Source organism: Camelus dromedarius, chromosome 17, assembly GCF_036321535.1.
Source record: "Camelus dromedarius isolate mCamDro1 chromosome 17, mCamDro1.pat, whole genome shotgun sequence".
Classification (NCBI taxonomy): Eukaryota; Metazoa; Chordata; class Mammalia; order Artiodactyla; family Camelidae; genus Camelus; species Camelus dromedarius.
The window spans coordinates 41,039,154-41,062,019 of record NC_087452.1 but is presented as its reverse complement, the minus strand read 5'-3'; the positions used below and the strand labels follow the sequence as shown (position 1 = coordinate 41,062,019).

At 44.8% G+C, this 22,866-nt stretch overlaps 1 long non-coding RNA gene across 1 annotated transcript; it reads right to left on the bottom strand.

The window, feature by feature from the left end:
- Positions 1–11,535: 11,535 nt before the first annotated feature.
- LOC135323317 (uncharacterized) lies at positions 11,536–12,897 on the bottom strand. Its single transcript, XR_010384719.1, has 3 exons — positions 12,793–12,897; positions 11,797–11,966; positions 11,536–11,668 (listed from the first exon to the last, which is right to left on the bottom strand). It is a non-coding gene; the product is annotated as an uncharacterized LOC135323317 (long non-coding RNA).
- Between the last annotated feature and the right edge of the window lie 9,969 nt (positions 12,898–22,866).

Genomic DNA, 22,866 nt, shown 5'->3' with positions numbered 1-22,866 from the left:
ATACATTAACATATATATATATATATATATATATATATATATATATATATATACATTGTCACATTTTTTCTCTGTGAGCTACCATAAAATCTTGTGTATATTTCCCTGTGCTATACAGTATAATCTTGTTTTAGTCATTTTCAATTCAATAAATCAAAACTTTATCCTTCCAGTGGTTCATGCCCAAGTCTTGAAACTTCAGAATTAGCTGTTACCTTTCCTTCTCAAATCTCAAATTTGTCCCTCAGAAAATTCTAATAACCCTGTTTCTGAAGTGTAGCTGTCTGCTTCACATCACAGCTGTGGCTACTACCATACTCGAAACCACTAATCACCCACCTCCACTGCCACCTCCATTCATCATCATCCCTTTCCTGGGCTGCTTTTCTGTCTTCTCAATGTGTCTCACTGCTAGCATTCTCTCAAATCCACGTAGCCTATACTTTTGAATCAGTAAGAGTGATCCTTTAAAAACATGCTCTGAAGTGTGTTCCCATAATTTTATCCCTGCGCTCACCTCATACTATTCTCTCCATTGCTCCCTAGCCCAGTCCCATAGACTACCTTGCTGGTTTGTTGGGTGCATTGAACACAGTCTTGCCTCAAGGTTTTGCTGCTATCTCTGCCTGGTATTCTCTTCCCATTTATAACCACATGGCTCATTCAAATATCACCCTTTTAGGGAAGCTTCCCCTGACCAGGTCCCCCCCAACAACAGTCCCTGGCCACTCTCTATCCCTTTACTTCTCTTCATGTTTCCACATAATCTACTTTTAATCAACTAATATTAACATTTTATTTGTTTACAATCTAACTCCTTCAACCAGATTTTTTTGCTCCCCAATATTGTGGATTTTGTCTGTTTGGTTAACTATTGAACCATTAACACTCAGAACAGTGTTTGGCACATACTAGGTGGTCAACAAATATTTGTGGAATAAATGAATGAATAAATCCTGACTGGCTATGTACCCGAGGTTTATAGAACACTGCTAGAGATTTTTATCTACCACCAGAATTGAGTTTTAGGAAAACAAGGAAGAGACAGCACTAGGACCTGGGCTGTGAGACCAGGGTGGGTAGAAACTGACCATATACCATGTTACTGGGGAAAAAAGCATTTTCTGTTCACTAACAACTTAAGGTGGGCATTCCTAAAATCCACCCTAATTTGATTAAATTTGTTTTTCAAGGTGGAAGGAGAACAGTGAGGGCTGTACCCTGGAGGGATGTAGGGGTGAAGAGGTGCTGAACATTACAGAGGTGCTGTAGCCAGAAAGGAAGAACAAGGACCTGTCAATGTTGTAGAAAAGCAGGAAGAAAAGTTTTAAGAATTGCCGAGTCTTATTCTAGTAACGGGAATGGTTTTAGTCATGGGGATTCTGGGGGAGTGTGAATAGTACTGTGGAGCAGAAATAATGTGACTAGATTGCTTCAGTTGCTGAAAGAGAGTGGTTGGTATATGGGTGTAATTACAAACATGATTAAACTAATTATGAGGGTACCCAAAGAGCAGGACCATGATAGTGAGCTGCGTCAGGTTCTGCATCTGTGACTTGGCTGCCTGGTGGAGCAGCAAGCTTGTCATCAGGATGTCACTAGGACTAAGAATGTGGTTTGGACCTTTCATGGGTGGATTGTAAATGTGACTAAGCTGGTGCTGAGAAATAGAAACCAAGCTACTGACAGATCTGAGTGAAACTGTGTTGTGCATGGTGCTGACAGTGTGGTTAGGCTCTTTAGTTAGTGGAATGAGCAGCCTAGCTAGCTTTAGCACTGGGGATATTGTTGGGCTCTCCATGCTAATGGGAGCGTGGAATTAAATGTCCCTGTTTTGAGGGCTGTGGCCAGACTAGTCAAGACTTAGTGTAGTCCCCAAATGTCAGCATTTTAGATAGTTGGTGATACTGACATATGTCCAGCTGAGCTGTCCATTGCCCTGAAAATTTTAATTGTAGGCATCTGATTGGAGCAACAGGGAAACTGGACATGTGGGTAAGCTGTCCAGAGAAGAGATAGAGTTTGAAGTATGATGCCACTGGGAAAGTGCAATAAACTGTGGTGACGAAAGTGAGACCACATTGTCCATGGTCCTGCCTAGTCACTGGAGATTGAGCCTCAGCTATCTGGGACATCAGAAAAATATGTCTAAGCTGTCTTTGAAGTTGAATAGCCCTGAGTTGCCCCTGGTGCTAAAGGAATGGGGCTATGGGATCCTTGCAGAGCATAATTTACCTCAAAATGATTGAGAGATAATAGCTAGCTAAGTATTTACAGTGTGGAGAAAAATGGCATGCACTGTTCGTGGTGCTGAAAGAGCAAGGGAGTGCCGAGTGTGCCCTTGAGCTGTCCGTGGTGCTGACCAAGACCTGTGGGGATGGGTGAGAGCTGAGTGGGAATGGAATTCTATGAGGCTTGGTAAGTAACTGACCTGTTTGTAGTGCTCGATGAGTGTGCCAGGATAAAGTTCTGAGAATAATCAAACTTCTGTGGGGGATACAGTGAAATAAAGGAGTAATTCAAGGAAGAAAGAAATGTGGGAGTTTGGGGGGAAAGTGCCTAGCAATAATTTAATCAAAACATCTCTGCCCACTAGAACAGAGATCCAAACAAAGCTGAAGAGGAGGAAAATATTCTTTTCTCAAGGGTCTTTGTATCCCAACCCCAACCTAATGAAAACAGAATCAGAATGAGGGGAAATATTTTTGTCAGTAAGGAAAGAAACAAGTTCTTCATCACATGATGTGGGAGTGTTATGGACCCAGAAACTCAGGATGCTGGATTGAGTCAGTATTAGAGACTTCAAGTTATAACTACTAAAAAAAAGAAAAACCAGAGAGATAGTGTGATTTTGTTAAAATAGCACTGGAATTGGTTGTCTTACCCTTATTTCTATAATTTGTGAACTGCAGACAATAACATCTGCCCTCCTAATCTGACACTGTTGTTGGGAGAATCAAACAATATATGTGAAAGCATTTTGAAAGCTAAGTGCTGTGCAAATGCACAACGTAACTTTAATATTCCCCATTACACGTGCGATTTAATAGCCAATAGCCACTTAGCCTATTTCAATTCCCTACCACTAGTTCTCAGAATACAAACTAAACATGTGAGGTCATTTACAATTAAACACAATATAAAAACTCATGGAGGGGAGGGTATAGCTCAGTGGTAGAGTGCATGCCTAGCATGCATGAGTTCCTGGGTTCAACACCCAGTACCTCCATTAAGTAAATAGATGAATAAACCTAATTACCTTCCCTCCTAAAAAACTCATAATGTTTCTACTTTATTTCTCCATGCCAAACCTTTAGTATATAAATACTTTTGAATATGATTCAGCTGCCCCAAATTAAAATGTCTATTTAATGAGATAATGCAAATTACAATATACTTAATAATTTGAAGGGAATGCATGCTAGGGATAAGTGTTTTTATTAAAAACATATAAAATCTTTTATCTTTCTCCTATTTCTGATACCCTCTCCCAACAGAATTCTTATCCTATCCAACAGGTCTCTATCAGAGTGTATCATTAACAAACCTTCAGAATTCTTGGGTGAGGGAACCTGGCAAGCACTGGGAGTCCTCATAATTTTTAAAACTGTGGCTTACACATGCCCAGGTATATTTAAGAAAGCTAAACACTTTCTAAGGATAAAGTGCAAGCTTGATTCAACAAGAATACTAAAATCACCACATAGACGATTTTTTGCCATTTGTAAATTCCTGGATGTCAACTGCATAACTGATTAAGGGTTTTTAGGGATGTTGGGGTCTTCTAGCATCAGACTTAACTAGATGACATAATTTCATAAAGGACATCACGGCAAATGCATCCTTTAATACATGGCATTACTCTTCAACACACTCTAATATGTCTCTCTCTTTCACCAAAGCTTTATCTAAGTTATAAATGACCTCCAGGGTACCAAATCCAGATGAACTTTTAGATCTTGACTTATTTTGTTCTCAGCAGGACTTGACACAGTTAACCACTCTCTTTTTCTTGAAATTCTTTCTCTTTGTTCCATCTGAGACTTCATTGAAGACTTATTTTCTACCTGGCTGTTAAATATTGGAGCTTCTTGGGGTTCTGTCCTAGCCCTCTTCTGTAACTCCTCTAATGGAAATATGATCTTTTCACATGGATTTAACTTCCACTCAAACTTCTCTTTTGTGCCAGTCCTGACTACCTGCCTCTTCTTTTTGGATATCTCCTTCATCTAAACTGGCTTCTTCCTCTTCCTTATTTTGTTAAATAGCACCATCAAGCACCTAGATGCACATACATCATAAACCCATAGGCTCTCTAGCTCTCCCTCACTCTTTAAGCCCATCCATCTTTTATCTGACCTCTGTGCTTAGTTATTATCTGGTCTCTCTGAATATTCTATTTTGCCTACATACACAGCAACCATCATAATCATTTTTAAAATGTAAATCTGATTATAAGCTCCTCTGACTACACCTTTCAAAGGCTTCCTATGCCCTCACGACAGTGTCTAAATTCATTCACATCACATGTAAGGCCGAGCATGGTCTGGTCCCTTCCCATATCTCCTTCCACATCACTCTTTCCCTTGCCTTCCTCCCAGTAGCTACCCTGGTATTCCTTCAATGACAAACTCACCAAGTTCCTTCTGCTTTGATAGCTTTACACATGCATTTTTTTCTCTCAATAATTTTTTTTCTTTTCTTTCCTGACTCGCTTCTATTTTTCCTTCAGTTTGGCTTAAATATCACTTTTTTACAGCAGCCTTTCCTGACCCTCTGGACTAGACTAGTTTTCTTTTTCACTCATTTGCATGGCAGCCTGTACTGTCATGGTTGCCAATGATTTCAGTAATTATCTGTTCAGCATCTGCTCCAATGTTAGGAAGTAAGCTCCCTCAGGCCAGAGACCATGCCTATCTCTCCCCCTGCTTTACTATTAGTACCTAGAATAAGGTGACACATGTAAGTGTTTGATAAATATTTGAGTGAATGGTGCTGACTTTCTTGCAGACAGGCTGTTTTAAAGGAGGGTGATGAATGTGACCCATGATTGTTCAGTCTAGAATTTTTGTTGTCAGCGTGCCTGATTTGACCTTGGTGTGGAAAAGATTGTTCCCACTCCCCAGACAAGCTGAGCCTGACTGGGCTTCTCTGGTGTAGAGAGAGGAGCCTGGAGCTATATGTGGAGGCAAGAAGGCTGAAGTGGGGAGAAGACGACTGAAAGAGAATTCAATTACATTTACCAAGAGAGAGTCGTTGCAATACAACAGAAAGAACTATGATTTAGGAGTGGGGAGACCTGGGTTCAGTCCCGGACCTTCTGCTGACTTGGTTTCTGATATGAGGTTTTTGTTGTTGCTGTTGTTGTTTGTCTCTGAGAAGCAGTTACCACACAGGAAGATGAGAAAGTACTCTGAGGTGAGTTTTGTGACTGCTGGTGTCTTATGAATCTGGAAATAATGCTATGACTTTGACTCACTCTGAGTGTGCTCTTATGAGGAAACCAAGGTTTTGTCTAGTTAAGGCTTAAGTAGGTTCCATGAAGACAGGTTGACTGCAACAGCAAACATCAGGACTGGGTTTGGTCATGCACCTGCCGGAAGTACTTCTCCTTGACATGACTGATCTGTTCAGTTGCCTTCTGGATACTACTCCTGGAGGAAGAAGATGATTGTCCTTCTTATTTATTTTGGTTCTTGACTCTCTAGGGAATGGGAGACAACAGATCTGTGATCTCTTGGCTCCAGTCAAATGTGAGCATGGCCTTAGGCCTTTGAGCTTTAGGGATTCTCTTTGGAAACTGCCATAGCCTGGAAGTGCTCAGCTGAGCTGCTGGAGGTTGCAAGGTGAGTCAGGAATACTTAGAATTCTTCCATTCTCAGTCATTGCTAAAGGCTTACTGTGCATTTAGCACTCACGGGTGTTGTGGAAGATGGTGTGGTGCAGAGGAAAGAGCACTGGGCTAGAAGTTAGAAGACTGGAATCCCAGCCACAGATCTGTAATAAACCTTGCTCAGTCTTCAGGTATCTTCTCTCTCTGGATTTGTTTTCTCATTTGTACAATGAGGGAATTGGTCTCGATGTACACTGAGGCCCTTCCATCTTGACAAAAAGCCATGTTTCTTGCTTTAGAGACTTTTGAGTCTTCTCAGGGAGAAAAGAAACCCTAACAATTAGGAAACAACTAGAAAAAAACACATAGGCTATATTATGTGGTTCTGACAATGGGCTTTTAAGCCATAAAGACAAGTGCCGGAGGGTACTGAAGACACATCACATAAATGGGAGAAACTGGTGAAGGCTTCCTGCAGGAGACTGTTTGTAGAGTGTTTTTTATGACTGCATGTGTCATAGTATGTATGTCACATACTGTAGCTGGGAAAGGCACAAGTGCACTGTGTGCTCAGGGACCTAAAAGAATATGCAAATTCACACCTAGGCTGACAGCTCCCACTGGAGCACTTTCTCTCTGGGTCTGGCCTTGGCTGAACACCTCCTAAAAGCATCAGTAATTATATAAGGCCCCCTTCCAATGAAGCAATTCTATGGTTGTTCATCTTCTTCTTAAACATTAATTATTTCAGAGTCAAATATGTTTCTTGTGAACAATAATCCCCCTTTTTTGTTGCTAAGTTTCAAAAGAAAATATATGCAAATTCTGACAGGTAGAAATGGGTTTTGGACAAGTTTCTAAGGCAAGAGCGCTGTGAATATTATGCCAATGCCAACTAATATAATGCAGTCCATTCATTTATTCCAGGGAAGCAAAAGGTACTCAGAAAATCCTGTGCTGCTGTGTGGCTCTGGACATTGAAGGAATCCGCCTTTTGTCCACAAATCACATTCTGATTTGGCCCTAAAATTCTGCTCTCAAATGGCAAATGACAAAAATAGCCTATCTCCTTTCAGGTCACTGCTTAAATGTCACTTCCTCAGAGAGGCCTTCCTTGATCTTGCCTTTCTAAATTAGATGCCTTCAAGATGCTCTCCCAAAGAATCCTATTCTGTCTTAATACTTATCACAGTTTATAATTCTCCTTATTTGTATGTTTGTTTAATATCTGTCTGCCCCAGTAGACTGTAAGGCCTTTGAGGGCAGAAACAAATTCATTCTGTCCACAGCTGTGTCCCCCACCCAGTGCCTTGCACAGTGTACAGCATGAAACGTTGTCATTAGGTTAAAATGGGGCCTCAATGAAATAGTCACACTTAAAAACCTATATGGCACATGGTTAGTGTTTCAGATCTCTCAAAATGCACTATGTGATTTCATCTATTATTTGAGCCTTCTAAAACTTTTAATGCATTTTTACCTCTCCTTCAATATAATAAAATATTTCCCATTGTGGGGGGTAAGAAGCCAATATGTAGAGAGGCAACAGAGTGTAATGGTTAAATTCTTGGATTCTAGAGCCAGACTATCTGAGTTAAAATCCCCACTCTACACATTTCTAGCTGTGCGACACTGGGAAGTTTACTGAACTTTTGTGTCCCCAGTTTTCTCATCCATAAACAGGCATACTAACAGCACTGTGAGGTAATCATGAGAATTAAATAAGTGCTTAGAACAACACTGCTATATAGTCTTAAGAACAATGACTGGAACATAGGAAGCATATATTAATTTTGCTGTTAATATTATTATTTCCCAAGAGAACATAATTATTAGGTAGTTGACCCAGAAGTGCTACACAATCCGTCTGATTTCACATCAAACCTCACAGTCTCCTTGAAGTACAACTATCTCTAGTCAACAGATGAAGAATCTGAGACTCGGGTGGATGATGGAATTTGCCTGAGTCCTCCAGCTAGAAAGAGGCACAGCTGGGACAACCCAGATAAATGCAGTGCTTTTTACATTCCGGCACCCACGCTGTCAGTTTCCCCAGGGTTCCCTTTCTCCTGCCCTCAGGCTGATGTTCCAGAGCTAGGACTGGAATAGATGGGAGCAGGAGATACAGTGCAGTGTCTGGACAAATGCTGAACCAGCTGGCCAGCCTGGACGTTCAGAGATAACCCTATTATTAACCCATTTCTATAGATTAGGCACTAAAGCCTTGAGGTTGACGTAGCCAAGGTCAGAGCCTACTGGGGACCTAAGTCATTATTCTTATCTGTTCTGCCCAGAAGGTAAAGAAAAAAAAACATTTGCACTGATTCTTTTGGGGATTATTACTGGTGATTTCTTTCAATAGAGGGATAATATACATACATGAAATAAGGGGATCTAACCTTAAGTTTACAGTTTGATGCTTTTTTTTTTAACTTCTGCAAACACCTGTGTAACTACTCCCAAGACCAAGATACAGAACATTACCTGCACCCCAGAAGACTCCCCTGTTCACCACTATTCTGATTTCTGTCATCAGGGTCGGCACTTTCTTAGGTATCTCAGATCCTTTGCCTATGTCTCCTTGCCCTGCACTTCTCTCTTCTTCATCTATCAAAAGCCCACCCACTCTTCAGGGCCTCCCTCAAATCCTGTCTCCTTTAAGCATCTCTGATTTGTCCTGCCAGTCAGTTCTGTGAGCACCACAGAGTAATAATAACAATAATAATGATAATAATGATAATAATAATAATAATAATAATAATAATAATAATAATAGCAGTAACAACAATACTACTACTAGCACGACTCAGTCCACCTCCTTTCCGTAGGACTGTGTCTAACACAAGGTCAAGCTCACACCTGCCGATGCATTCGTACTCGGCTTTGAGTGCCTCGGCCCCTCCCTGCAGAGTGTGAACAAAGCATTTCAGTAGAGCTCCCCTCCTGTCACCTCAGAGCCAGTCAGTGCCATGTGGCAAGGAGAATGCCTCCCAAGTGGCAGGGAACCTGGTTCCTGCTCCCTGTGCCAGTAACCAGCTATGGGACCTTGAATGATGGGTGGGCTTTGAGAATAAGTCACTGAAACTGAAATTCCAAGTCTCAGTTTCTTTAACTATAAAATGAGGGCAATGGACTAAATAATAAGAGAAATAGTAACTAACAGCCCTTACTAAGTCCTTTATACATCCCCCTGTTTGAACCTCATGATCGTCTCATGAAGTAGGTATTACGGCCATTTCACAGCTGAAGACACAAAAGGGAGTGGGGAGAGTTGCCTAATGTGCTAATAAATAGCAAAGCTGGGACACTATCCAAGGTCTGGCTCCTCCAGGAGGCCTGTGCTCTTAGTCCCTGTACTCTCCACCTGCCTGTGGTCACTATTACCTCTTCCCGCTCTTCTGATCCAGTTCATGAAACATGACTCCAGTCCATGAAACATGACTCCAGTCCTCTTTGGAGAACCAGGGGAAGGCATGACAATGACTAGCAAGGAGAGAGGAGTGACCATGGGGTCTAATAAGTAAGACAGACCACAGTGACATCTTCCCAAAGGACAAAGAGTTCTAAGCCTCCCAGAATTGATGCCAGAAGGCAAGGGAGAGAACACATTTGCTTGAAGCGGGAGAGTGGGAGAAGGTGCTACTATGTTTGAATCTTCTTCCCATATGACCCAGAACCCCAAGCTATGATTTTTATTCAGGAAGCACTTACTGAGCTGCTGGTGTGTACAGAGTTGTGATGGGGGTATAAAAATCAAGAAGGCTGAGACTCTGCCATTCAGAAACTCACTCTGGTGGGCACACACCATACAAAGAAATGTAAATGAAGCTGTGAAGCAGAAGCAGAGAAGGGGAGAGAGGGCACTGCGTCTTTTAGGAGAATGAGGTCTTTCCAGGGCTTTGAAGGACAGGTGAGATCTGGGCAGGAAGTGATTAGGCAGAAAGGGTGAGCCCAACGATGAGGAACGCATGAGGACAGGCACAGCAGTCATGGGAGGAAGGGGCGGCGTTTCCTTCATGGGATCCGGAGGTACGGACCCCACGCACATGGTGATGGTTTGTACATGGGATGTAGGATGGGTCTGTTCTGGGAGATGGGGAGCTAATGGAAAGCAGGAGGCTGCTGCTCATAAAAAGCTGAGGTCTCAGGAGTCTTTTTGACTTGGCTGGGCTCTGACACAAGGGAATGCACGCCCAGAGTGGGCGATCACTGGTTCTTCTCCTCCCAGAACAGCATTTCCTTGGCAATATTTATTTGAGAAAGACACCTTATCCCCCATTTACCATTACAGACCCTTCTCTTTTTCCATTTCCTTCTGATAATGATTTCCTTAAAACCATCCTTGCAGATATCTACCCTTACATATATCTGGGGCAAAAAATGCTAATTTTTCACTTTAAATGCTTGTTCATTATTATTATTATTATCATCACCATTATTTAATTGCTAAGTGAGTGGACAGGGAACCAGCAAATTACTTCCTAAGACCAGTCTAAGATCCTCCTAACATTTGAAACCAACTTTACGCCATTTCAAAACAAATTCTTCCATCAAACTAAAAGCAATTCATTTTGCTCTGTCATTTCCGCCTTCCTCCCACACCAGGCGGCTAGAAGCTCACCTTTTAGGCTGCTGTTACTCAAAATACATATGTGTGGTTGCTTCTACCTCCTTCATTCTGCAAGTTCAATAAAGCTTGCGTTTTAAAATCATAGCAGACTGTTCTCTCTTTTTCTGGCACTCATCCAAGCAGGTAATCTCAAAGAGTAAATCATGATCAAGAATCAAATGTACACTAAGTGCACTTAAACTATGAGGGGAAAATAAGCCAAACAGAGCCAGAACCATAGAAATTTCTGAATGAGTCATTCTTTCGAATTGCAGATTTGGGGCTAAAACCAAAGCAGAGGTGGCTTTAGATCTACCTGTTGTCATCCTCTCTAAACATGTATAAATGCTCCCCAGAGGCTTGGAAAACACCCTTGGTCACCTGGTTTGTCTTTTTCACCACAATCTTAAAGCAGGAATTCCTCAACCTGCTTGCCCATCAGAATGTTCTGGAGAGCACTGAAAAAAATATAGATTCCTAGTGTTCACTCCTAGAACTTAAGATTCAGTAGGATTTGAGTGGGGCCCAGGAGTCTGTTTTTAAAAAGTTCTCCAGGTTATTCTGATTTGTGACCAAGAGTGGAAACCACTGCTTTCAACCTTACTCATATTTCTCTAACAAAAGGACTTGTTGCCTTGAACTTGCAGCAAAACTTATCTCTAAAGCAATGTCTCACCTCCTACCCAAAGACCATGGATTCTCTACTTTCTATGTCCTTTCTTATTTAGTTTTAAGTGTTTTCATCAACACTCAGGATATTTGGCCTCTGTTACCACAGCTTTGGTAAAATTTCTGAAATCACACATGCTAATAAAACATCTCTTTATATCCGTGTGACTCTTTGAAGAGCGTACACTTGACATTGATGTGGCATACACTTTTGATCGTATTTGGATTTAGCCATAATTTCCCCCACCCCTTATCCTTCAGAGGAAGGGAATCTGTGAGAGTTGTCAATATAAACAAATTAACAGTAACTACTCTCTAAGAACAATGTGTGTTTGGGGAAGGGAATGGATTCAAACAGCCTCCAGAACATGCCTCATTTTTGGATCATGGACAAAACCTGTAATTCTTCCCATATTGCCCCAAACATAAATCTTTACACCATTAGCCAGAGACAGGCCCCCAAGTCCCACAGTCAAACCTTTGCTGCTCAATCTTGTCTTCTAGGTGAGAGATCGTCTCTTCTAGCCCAGACTGCCTCCACTGGAAACCATGAGCTCCTGGAACAGATGCTCAGCTTAACACTCAAGCACAGCAAGAAGATACTCCAACTGACGTCTGCTTGGAGGCTGTGAGCAACTCTGGGAGGGGAAGCACGTCCGGGAGCCCCAGTTTGGCAAAGACTTACACTTGGTTGTCCTCCTCAGTGAGGTGGTTCGGCCTGTCTGATGGGAACCTTGCTGTTGTTCACGGAACTGCAAGGCATCCTGCTTTCTTGGGTGTCCTTCCCATTTCCCGTCACGAGATCCACCCTGGCTGCGGATGCTCTAGAAAGTGCACTCTTCGGATGGATGCGGGCTGTGGGGAGGGGGTGGAGATGCTTATGTGTGATTAGATGGTAAAGTAACAAATGTGATTTTAAATGATCTCATGGGAAATGCTGAAACTTGAGGAAGCAAAGAAGCTGCACTTTAGATTACAATGCCTCCAGCGTCCAAGATAGAGTCCCAGTCCCTAGCAAGGCTGCCTTGGAGAGCCGGACAGGCAGTTTCCCACCATTGACCCAGGAGGGCAGAGCTGCACTCATTCATATGGTGCCTTCCTTGTTTCTATGTTCTGGTCCCAGAACAAACACTCACATTTATTATTGTTCCCCCTCCCCAACCAAAACTTTAAAATTGTTTTGCTTGTATTTTGAAAAAATTTAATTGAAAAATGTATTTGAGTAATTCTCCCATCTTTTGTGTATACTCAGTAATCGGTCAGGTCTTATGAAACATAGGTTTGAAATGAAATTACAAAAAAGGTCTAAAACCTCAGATTTGGTAAAAGAAAAGAGCAGGAGAAAAATAACCTGTCCACATGGTCATGGGACCAAGGCAGAGGGGAGTGAAGCTGACAGGTCAGCCCATCCTGACTACTCTGAGGCTGCCTGGCTCACCCTGGGCTGGCATGGGAGTCATCCATCAAGGCCAGTCTACCTTGTAGGAAACTGGCTGAATGTTTTATTGCATTACAACTTCATTTATTCAAAATTTCCCAAGTCAAACAAAAAGCAGCTTCTTCAGGTTAGGAATAAGTTCTTATGAATCAGCTCTTATGAAGTCTTGGTCTCTCCCTACAGGAGCTAAAACCTTGGAAGAAACAGGCCAAGGAGGGCCGACACCCCTGCTCTAAGGCATACCTCGGTAGAAGGGTGGAGGCTGGAAGGTTTGGGCATCACAATGTCTCCGTAGAGGGAAGGAGGGGAGGATGGTTCTTCTTCTGCCCCAGCAACCTCTTCAAGATGCTTGTGGTCCATCCAGGCCATGGCATCTGAATAACTGCCTCAAAAGATGAAGCTTCCAGAGTATTTACGGATGGAATGACATGATGTCTGGGATTTGCTGCAGAATAGTCTAAGAAGGAGAGGATGAAGATGAAACAAGACTGGCCACAAATAGATAATTGTGAAATTGGAGAAGGTAAGGATTTATTATCCTATTCTTTCCAATTTGGTGTATGCTTGAATTTCTATAACAAAATGTTTTAAAAACATTTTCCTACAAAGGTATTAGTAATAGGTTGTTCTATTATGTGGATTATGACACTATATTGATCCTAACTTTATAAAAAAAATATAGCTATCTCCATGCCCCACAGATACTGGGCCACTGTCAGATGCTTGAACACATCATGCTGTCTTCCAATTCGGAGACTCTGGAGATGTTGTCCTTTCTTGTTTTCTTATATTTCATTTCTTCTTCTTCCCTTCACTCACTCACTTCTAGTGATCCTTTTTTCTCAGACTGAACATGACTCCCTTGAGATTCCCTGACCCTCCAAACCAAACTCATGTTATTCCCTCCCATGGATTTTTTTCATTCACTCCACACATATTTATTGAATACCACCTACATGCCAAGAGCCCACTGTCTAATCGGGAGACAGACATTGGACAAATAATTCTGAAAATGGCTGTGATAATGTGCCTTGTGATGACATATCCCCTGATAATGCAAATCCAGACAGACAGCAATCAGCGATTGGCTCTCAGCCGTGGTCACTTCGTGAGCCTCACGTTAACGCAACACACATGCTACATGACTGAACTTTTGGGGCCTCACTTAAGGCGTGATGAGAGGATTTTACTGTGCAACCAATTTATATCATTGAAAATGTAAAGCATTTCTTCAAGCCATTTGTTCTATGCCTATCTGCCCTCGTACTGTATTTATTTAACTAGTGTTTCATAAGAACCTATGATGCATCTGTGCTGAGTGCTGAGCTTATAGAAATGAAAAGGTGAAGTTCTGCTCTCACAGACCTTACATTCAGGGGGTGGGGGGTTGGGGGTGGAAATAAGCAGTTAAGAAACTAATGAATGCATATGTGATGTGATTTATAACAGAAATACATACTTGACCTTCACCCCCGTTTCTGGCACAGAGTTCCTGAAACTTGAAATTTCCTAGGTGATGAGAGCCCCTAAAGGTGACTTCTGGAGTGCACTTAAGGATGGTTGTATGTTAAAGGATTAGAACTTTTGGTCTCACCCTTAACCTCTGGGGAGGAGAGGGGGCTGGAGGTTGAATCAGTTCCCAACGGCCAATGATTTGATCAATGGTGCCTCTGTAATGAAGCCTCCATAAAAATCCAAAAGGATGGGATTTGGGGGAACCTCTGGGTGAGTGAATAGCTGGAGATTCAGGGAGACTAAGGCTGGGAGAGGTCATCGACAGTTCTCGGCCCTTGCCTGTACCTTGCCCTGTGCATCTTAAAAAAAATTTTTTTTACTATTATTTTTAAATGAAGGTACTGGGGATTGAACCCAGGGTCTCGTGCATGCTAACTAAGCATGTGCTCTATCACTGAGCTATATACATGCCCCCACCCCCATGCATCTCTTCCACCTGGCTATTCCTGAGTTATATCTTTTTATAACAAACCAGTAATCTGTGAGCAAATGAGTTCCCTGAGAGCCATCCTAGCAAATTAATCAAACCCAAGGAAGGGGTGATGGGAACCTCTGCTTTATAGCCAGTTGGTCAGAAGCACAGGTGACAACTTGTGCTTGTAACTGGCATCTGAAGAGGACGGTGGTCTTGCAGGTCTGAGCCCTTAGCTTGTGGAATCTGATGCTTTCCCTGGGTAGACGGTGTCAGAATTGAGTTGAATTGTAAGACACCCAGCTTGCTGGGTGTCAAACATGGATTTGCTTGGTGGATGTGAGGGAAACCTCCCTACCACACACACGTTGGAACTGGGTGCTCAGGACACTTCTAGCATATTTAAGAAGAAATATTTTTGAGAAAGTAACATATTTTGCAGAGTCTTCCTCTGCTCCAGACAACCAGAGAATTATTTTTCACCCCTTTTAATTCAACCTCACAAAAGTCTTCTTCCCCGTAAGTTACTGCCTTCCTTCTGTGTTTCACAGGTATGTCTCTTGTGTTCATCTCTCTAAGCTTTATTTGTGCTCCTTGAGAAAAGTGTGACTGTCTCGTCTGACATGCCTCACAGTACTGAGCACACAGTAGGTCAACAAAGACACTTTCTGTGGGGCTAGGAGTCCCTCCAGGGCAGGACCCAGGACTTATCATGGGTCCCCAGCCCCTGGCACCATGCCTGTCAGGACAGAGAGGTCTTGAGCTCGGATTAATAGAAGAAAGAAAGGAATTGCTCCTTTTCATCCATCAGCGAATTGTTGGGCTTGCATTTATCTAATTGTTTTGGATAAGATGTTTTTAGCCTGCTAGTGTACCAATTGCTTACACGTACGAGGGCTTTTTAGCTTACACTTTACTTTGAATAATGATTCTTGATGGACATCTGGAGGAGCAAATGGTCCGTGTTTTATAGGTGGGGAGACTGGGTGTAGAGAGGCTGAGAGGCTTCACCTGTGACCCCTGGCTCTCCAGTATGAGGACAAGGGATAAGAACACAAGGTCCCCTAATCCAAGGCTCTTGATACCACAGGTTCCCCAGATGTGACCCCGCCTCCTTCTGTTCCCTCTCCTTGGAAAAGCCATCTCCTTTCAGGCAGTAACCTTCCCCGGGAATCATGACAGTGGTAAGATGCAGTGGAAGGAAGAGAATCATTGCCAGTTTCTTGTCTCTCTACTCTCCTTTCTTCTCTGAGCCCCTGCCATCCATCTCTGTGCCCGAGATGTGCCCTGGACACAGGCTGAGAGGGCGAGGAGGAGTCCAGTGGCGAGGGCGCTCTGTGGAGTCTGGGATCCCTGTCAGAACTCCAAGCACCAAGGAAAGGCGAGCAGCTTGGTTTCCATGGCGACCTGCCCACCCAGTCCCTGCAGCTGCAGCCCCTCTCTGGCCCCCTGAGGCGGGGGCTGCGGGTGACCCGAGCCAGTCCTGTGCCCACGTCGGCCCCCGCCAGGTTCAGGCCTGAGGCAGGCTGTTCATTCTGAGCTGGAGCTCTGCCTGACACGGTTCCCATGGGGACGGCTGTGGGCACACGCTGCCTGCGGTCAGATCCCCAGATCAGAACTGCCCTGCGATTCAGGCAGCTCCTCTCGGGCTCAGGGCCTTTGGAAGAACAAATGAATTTCAGCTGCCCTAGTCCCTCAACTCGCCCCCACCCCCACCAAAGGTAGATTCAAGAACTTGGCACTGTGGGGCCTTTTGTGCCGCATACAGGGCATTCCCTCTGTGCCAGGGCCTGGGGACTCTAAGATCCCTGAGGCACAGTCCTCATTATTAAGAGGGGTGAGCGGGGAAGACAGTTCATCAAGCTGGTAATTACAGCACAGTGGGGCCCAGCAGCAGTGGGACTAAGGACGAGAAACAGGAGTGACCGCTCAGCTCTGGGAAAGTTTCAGTAGGGGAACAGGAGGCATCCCAGAGGGAGGGAGGGATTCCTACAAAAATGTAAGAGAATATGTAAGGATTTGCTGTGTAGAAAAGCGAAGTTCCAGGTGTTGTGGAGGGAGGGGGATGTGCAGGAGCCCCGTCCTGAGCCGGAGCTGGGCTGTGTCCTCTAGAGAAAGAAGAGTCATTTTACACAGGAGAGCGGTGTAGCTGGATTTAGAAAGTTCACCGAAAATGCTGTGAAGGGACCGATTTAAGGAGGAGGAGATTAGAGGTGGGGAGGACAGCGAGGTAGCTACAGAAATCCTGGTGAGGTCCCAGAGGCTAGTGACTCATCCCTCAGATTCAGGGCCTCCTTTCCCCCAGGTGTGGCTAAGGGCATCCAGTCTGGTACCTTCATGTTGAAATGGCAGGAGACAGGAGATCTGGCTGACAGCTGCCCCACTCACCTGCTCTCCTGGGTCCAGAAGACTTTCAGGGAGGGTGGCCTGCCAAGGTCATGTTTGTTAGGGAGCATCCTGGGTCAGCACCTGTGAGGGAAAGGCAGTGGCAGGACTGGGCAGGTAGAAAGGTCAACTGTGACCGACCCAGCAGGCAGCTCTGGAGCTCAGATGCCTGTCAGAGCTGTCTTGTGGCAGGTGGGTGGCTGGGCTGTAACATCCCCGCCTTGGTGGGTCATGGATATGGGCATGCCCAGAAGGACAGGGCCTGGAAGCCGCTACCTGCTACTGAGTGTGTCCCCGAGTGCTGGCAGCTGTGTCCGCCTCCAGCATTCCCAGAGCCAGGCGCTGAGTCTTCACTGCAGGGGATTTGTGCACAGTTAGTCCACACCTACAACTTTGCCCTGCTTGCTGTGGGGCCCTGTACAGCTCTCCCCACTGGCAGATGGATGGTCCAGGAGATCTAGAAAGTTCTCTCAAGCTTGATTCTAATCCTGGGTGTCTCTTAAGTCAGGGAGATGGTACTAATAGCAAAAATAACTATCATATGCTGAGTGCCTACAACATGTGTACTGACTTTACTTAATATCCTCTCGTTTCATCCTATGAGATAGGCACACCTGTTATCTCATTCTGTAGAGGAGGATGCAGGGGTCCGAGAGATAAAGTAATGCCCAGGTCCACAGCACTTAAGTGGCAGAGTCCAGCCCCTGTGCCAAGTGTCTCACCTCCAGGCAGAACGGCTTCCTTCCTCATTGCAGTTCACATGGCCGTGCAGGAAGGAGGTGACTACATGACCATCATACAATTATGGGCCAGTCCACGAGGTATCGCTACCTGCCAGGAGCCCTGGGTACCAGGGTGAGGCTTGCAGCACCTTTTCCCACTCACCCACTGTCTACTTAAGCATCCACAGCTAGGGCCTAGGATTGTCTTCCAGGCCTTGGGAATGAAGCAGTGACACCTAAAAGAAAAGATATTGCCCTCACTGAGAAATACACTTGTCTGGTTTATAAACAGAAATCCATTCACTGAAAGAGGGGGAGGGGTGGGAAGCTGAGCTCTGAGGACCTTAGATGTAATTCACTTGTAATCTTCCCCCAGCACCTGCATCCCCTTCTCCTCTCTTATAAGTTCTGTCCACGAGGTGGACTCTGCTCCTCTCTCCACCTCCAGACAGCTATCCTTAGCAAGACGGTCACCTCCATTCACTGAATGGCCAGGACATGCCAGGCTTGTGCCTGGACCTCATCTCACTCTCATGACAGCCCTGGGAGACAGGGGCTGACATCCCCATCTCACAGAGGAGTAAATTGAGTCCCAAATGCATTAAATCACTCACCTGGGTCACAGCCATTATGGGGCAGGACTTGAATCTAACCAGTCTATCTGCCCAACCGTAGTGTTGAGGGGATTGAGAGAGTCTGGATAAAGGGGCCAGGATTACAGAAGGATGTAGTCTCGTGGGCCATAGTAGGAAGGAGTGGAAAGTCATGCAGACCCACAGGGATGCTGGGGCTGGTTGTTCTAGAAGCCATGGCAAGGGGAGCTTCTGGGGCAGAATCTTGGGGGGATTTGGAGTTGTGGGAAAAGGGCAGTTTAGATGAGCTGGCTTGGTGACCATTATGGGTGATCTTGGAGTGGGTTTAAAGGCAAAGCTGAATGATAGCCCACTGGGGACTCAGGAGACCTGGTCTCCTGTGTCTGAGTTTCAGGGTTCCTTGGTATAAAATGACCAGGGAGGTGGGGGTAGGGAGAAGATGAGATGGAATGGTTTAGAACATGGTTCTCAAATCTCAGTGTGCATTCAAATCACCAGGAGAGCATGTTAGAACACATCCCTGGCTCCATCCCATTGGCTCTGACTCCAGAGGGGAGGTCGGGGGTGGGGGATGTTTTTCATTCCTAGTGCAGGGGATGCTGATGCTGTGAGGAGCACTGGTGTGATGGCTTCCGTGGGCACCACCTCCCCTGGCATCCCAGAGATTATGAGTTCAGCTTCCCAAGCAGGGCCCCTCTCCCTAGGGATGGCCACTGCTGACTCAGGCAGGAGAGAAAGGACCATCTTGCTCCAGAAGCCATGACTGAGAGTGGCCGCCACTCTTAACATGCTTTTTGTGCCAACTTTATAGATACTAAGCCTGGAGCTCAGAGAGGTGGCCCCAGAGGTTACACAGCCAGTAAGTGCTAAAGCCAAGATTAAATCCTGGAGCTCAGCTGAGAACCAAGGGGATGAGGTTGCAGGCACTAAGGGGACTCATGTGAGACTCTTCAGGACTTGGAATGCCCACTGCTCTGTGGGAGGTATAACAGGATACTGGTCTGGGAGACCTGGGGCTCTGCAGGCACGAGATTCTTTGATTCACCTCCCACCCCAAAATCCTGACACAGTGAGGTCACTAGGATGAAAGAAGGACACCTTGCATAGGGTCACGGAGTCCTCTGGGAGGAAATAGATTGATACCATGGCTTCCCCCTTGGACCCCAACTTACCAGGACATGGATGGACCGAATACAGTGAACACAACATTTCAGTTCCTGAGCTTTGCATAAGAGGACGTTACTAGGGAAGAAAGACACCTTCACGGGGAACAGAACAGAGCATGGAGTTATATGAGTCTGAATACTAAAGGAGGTGTAATTTTATTTTGTACCCCCAGCTCCTCGCTACAAAAGGATTAGATGGGGGTGTTACCAGCAGGAGAGTTCGTTACCGCTCACATTATCTTTAAAACAGATTCACGTTCATTAAAATGACAATTGTTTTAGAGTCATAATTGATACCTGTTTTCACAATTTCAAAGTAAGACAAAAAAAAAAAAAAATAGGTAGAAGAAAAGAGGCCTAAATCAGCGATGGCAGTGAAATCAGGAGATGCCAGCCTAAAACAATGACACTTCATTTTACATTCCTGTAAAATTTCCTGTAATGTAAAAAATGTAAAATGTAAAAATGTAAATTCCATTTTACAGAACACTGTTCAGAGGAAAACACATTACCTGATGTGGATTCAGTAGAAGTTGGCTGAAGAGATTTATTTTTCTAAGAAGAGAAAACATTTGGGATCTCAGACCTCTTAGCCCTTAGCTGGAGGAAAAACTCAGAGCTGGGCTGGAAGAAACAGGGTGTGTTCTAAGAGCTGTGCCGTGCCCTGGAGACTCGGGAGCTCGGAATACAACTTCATCTAAATGGACAAAGGAAATACAGGATGGATGTTAATGGATATTTCAATCCAAGATGAAATATGAGTCCAAGGAGCATTTCAACATAATATATATTTAATTGAAATGAACTACGTATCTTAAATCAAAAATGATGTTAGCAATTCCATACCGATAGAGAATTGCTCTGTGACCTTCATTTTTCTCCCTCTCTCTTGCTTACTTGGGGAAAGAACTGTTAGCTCAAGGATTTGCTGAATGAATGATTGAATGAATGAATTTAAATTGGCAAAGGAGGTTTTTGAAAATGTCCTTTTAATAATGTTAATTTCCTGTGCTTTCCAGGTTTTCTCCAGTGAAAAGAAATTACTTTCACAGATTAGAACTTGGTGGGAGGGCCTGGGTAGGAATCTGTTCTCTTAGGGGAGAGCTTCTTGGGATGGGTAGTAAGATACCCACTCTCCCAGGCCAGAGATGATACCCTCCTGACCCATGACCCAACCCAGAGAGAAGGATGATGGAAGATGCTGGTCAGCAAGGCTGGGATGGTGAACTGGCTGGGACCGAGTCTTTCTGTGTCAGGAGCTGTGCGTGGAGCTGGCAGTCCAGGGAAGGTACTCAGACGGCCTCTCCCTCCACAAACTCATGCTTTTGGCTGTGATAGTTCATGCACTTGGCACATGTAATTCTGGAGCAACCTGTCTATGTCTGTGGCCAATAAAACAGCAGAGCCAGAGCGGAGCTGAAGAAAAACAGCTGGCAGATGGGTGGGAACCGTGTCGGTTAAGAAACAGCTGCTAATGCAAAGGAGAATGGTGGGTCCTGGCCCAAGACCTCTCTCACTGGTCAGAAACGACTGGAACATGACAAATCCTCTCAGATCTCCCTAGGGCACGCTTCCTAGCACTCAGAGCAGAAAATCCATTCAAGGTTTTCACTGGAGGGGGGTGGGGTCAGGGTGGACTGGAGCCTTCCTGGAAGGGGCAAGGCTGTATCTGGGCTGCTCTGGATGGGAAGGGGATGGGGGCATGGGTGGAGACCCAGCAGAGGGGCATCTAAACGCTGTTGGCAGGAGTGCTCTGTCCAGCAGCATCTGTCCAACTTCAGGAATTGCCTGGGTGGTTCTGAAATGCGCAGTCCAGAGCCCCATTCCTAGAGATTTCTTTTCTTTTCTTTTCTTTTTTTCTTTTCTTTTCTTTTCCTTTCTTTTCTTTTTTCTCTTCTCTTTTCTCTTCTTTTCCCTTCTTTTCTCTTCTCCTTCCTTCCTTTTTTTGTAGGTTTGGAGTTGATTCCAAGAATCTACATTTTTCACAAGTACTCTGGATGATTCTGATGCAGCATGTCAGGCACAACACTTTGGATACTGTTTTAGCGTTGGGCTGTCATGACAAAATACCACAGGCTGGGTGGCTTAAACAACAGAAGTTTATTCTCTTGTAGTTCTGCAGGCTAGGAAGTCCCAGGTCAAGCCTGGCTGGATCGGGTTTCTGGTGGGAGCTCTCCTCCAGGCTGTCAACAGCCACCTCCCCTCAGTGTTCTCATCCGGCCTGTCTTCTGTGCCCATGTGATCTCCAGTGTCTCTTCCTCTTCCTATAAGAAGACTAGTCCTGTCAGGTTAGGGCCTCGTCCTTATGATTGCATTTAACTTTGGTTATCTTCTTAACTATCTTCTGTCTCCAAAAACAGTCACATTGGGAGGTAGGGTTTCAAACCACGAATTTGGGGGGACATAAACCAATCCTCAGCCAGTACCACTCCTGTGGAAAGGGAGTGGGGTTTGAATACATGGCAGAGGATGGTGGAGGCTGTTTACTGAGACAGGCCAAAACTCTGGCAAAGGATCTTGTGCAGGGAAATGACTGATGCCAATACTGCCACCTGTTTCAGAGCACTTGAGAATCTGCGTGTAGTAAGCAGGGGTTTTGCTGCTCTACAATGCTTGGGTGCAAGTTATGCTACGAGACTTTATTTTTCTAAAATTAAATGACATATGTCTGTGAGCCCCCACACCTTTAAGGAATGATAATTCATCTCGGTCATCCCTGGGGCTCTTCCTCTCCCTACCTCCTCCCAGGGGCTAGTGAGGCTCTCCAGGCCTTCCTGACAAGGACTGGGATACTTGGGGAAGATGCACTGACCTTGCGCCCACACCGCTTGCAGCAGGCTTGCTCGTTGTCTAAACCTGTGTGGTCTCTTGAAGATGGCAAGTGACTGCATGGTACCCTGCATGGCAAGACATCTTTTGCCAGGGCTGGGACACCCAGAACTTAGAACGCAGCTTCCCTTTAACATCACAAGGCTATTGTGCTCTGGTTCTCCCTCACCCCTGAACACCCTCATTAGTCCTAGCTCAAAACTTCTCCCCAGCTAAACTGAATAGAGTGTGCAAAGCATTGAGGTCTCTAGTGCTCAAGAAAATCCCCTTCCTGGTTCCAGAAAATGTACACTTCATTCTTAGACCCAGGCCATTACTCCTACACCACCCTATGCCTCGCTGCCCTGGGAGGGACCCCATGATCTGTGCCAGGAGGCCTGTGATGGAACAATGCTGTCCCTATTCCTTGGTCAGGGCTTGGATAAGAAGAGGTGAAACCTGGTGATCTGGTGAACGCTGAAATCGGAGAAACACTGCTCTGCAGAGTTTAATGATCTACCCCTCTTGGCTCCCTTGGAGTGTTCAGGCTTCTGGAAGCCAGGGAACCATATGCAGTATCACCCAGCCCTGGAAGGCAGCAAAGAACCATTGGGGCATATTTCCTAATTATCTGAAAAGTAATGGGGCCAAAAGGATTCCAGAGTGTCTCCACAAGAATAAACAGACCATAGAATGTCAGCGCTGGAGAGAACCGA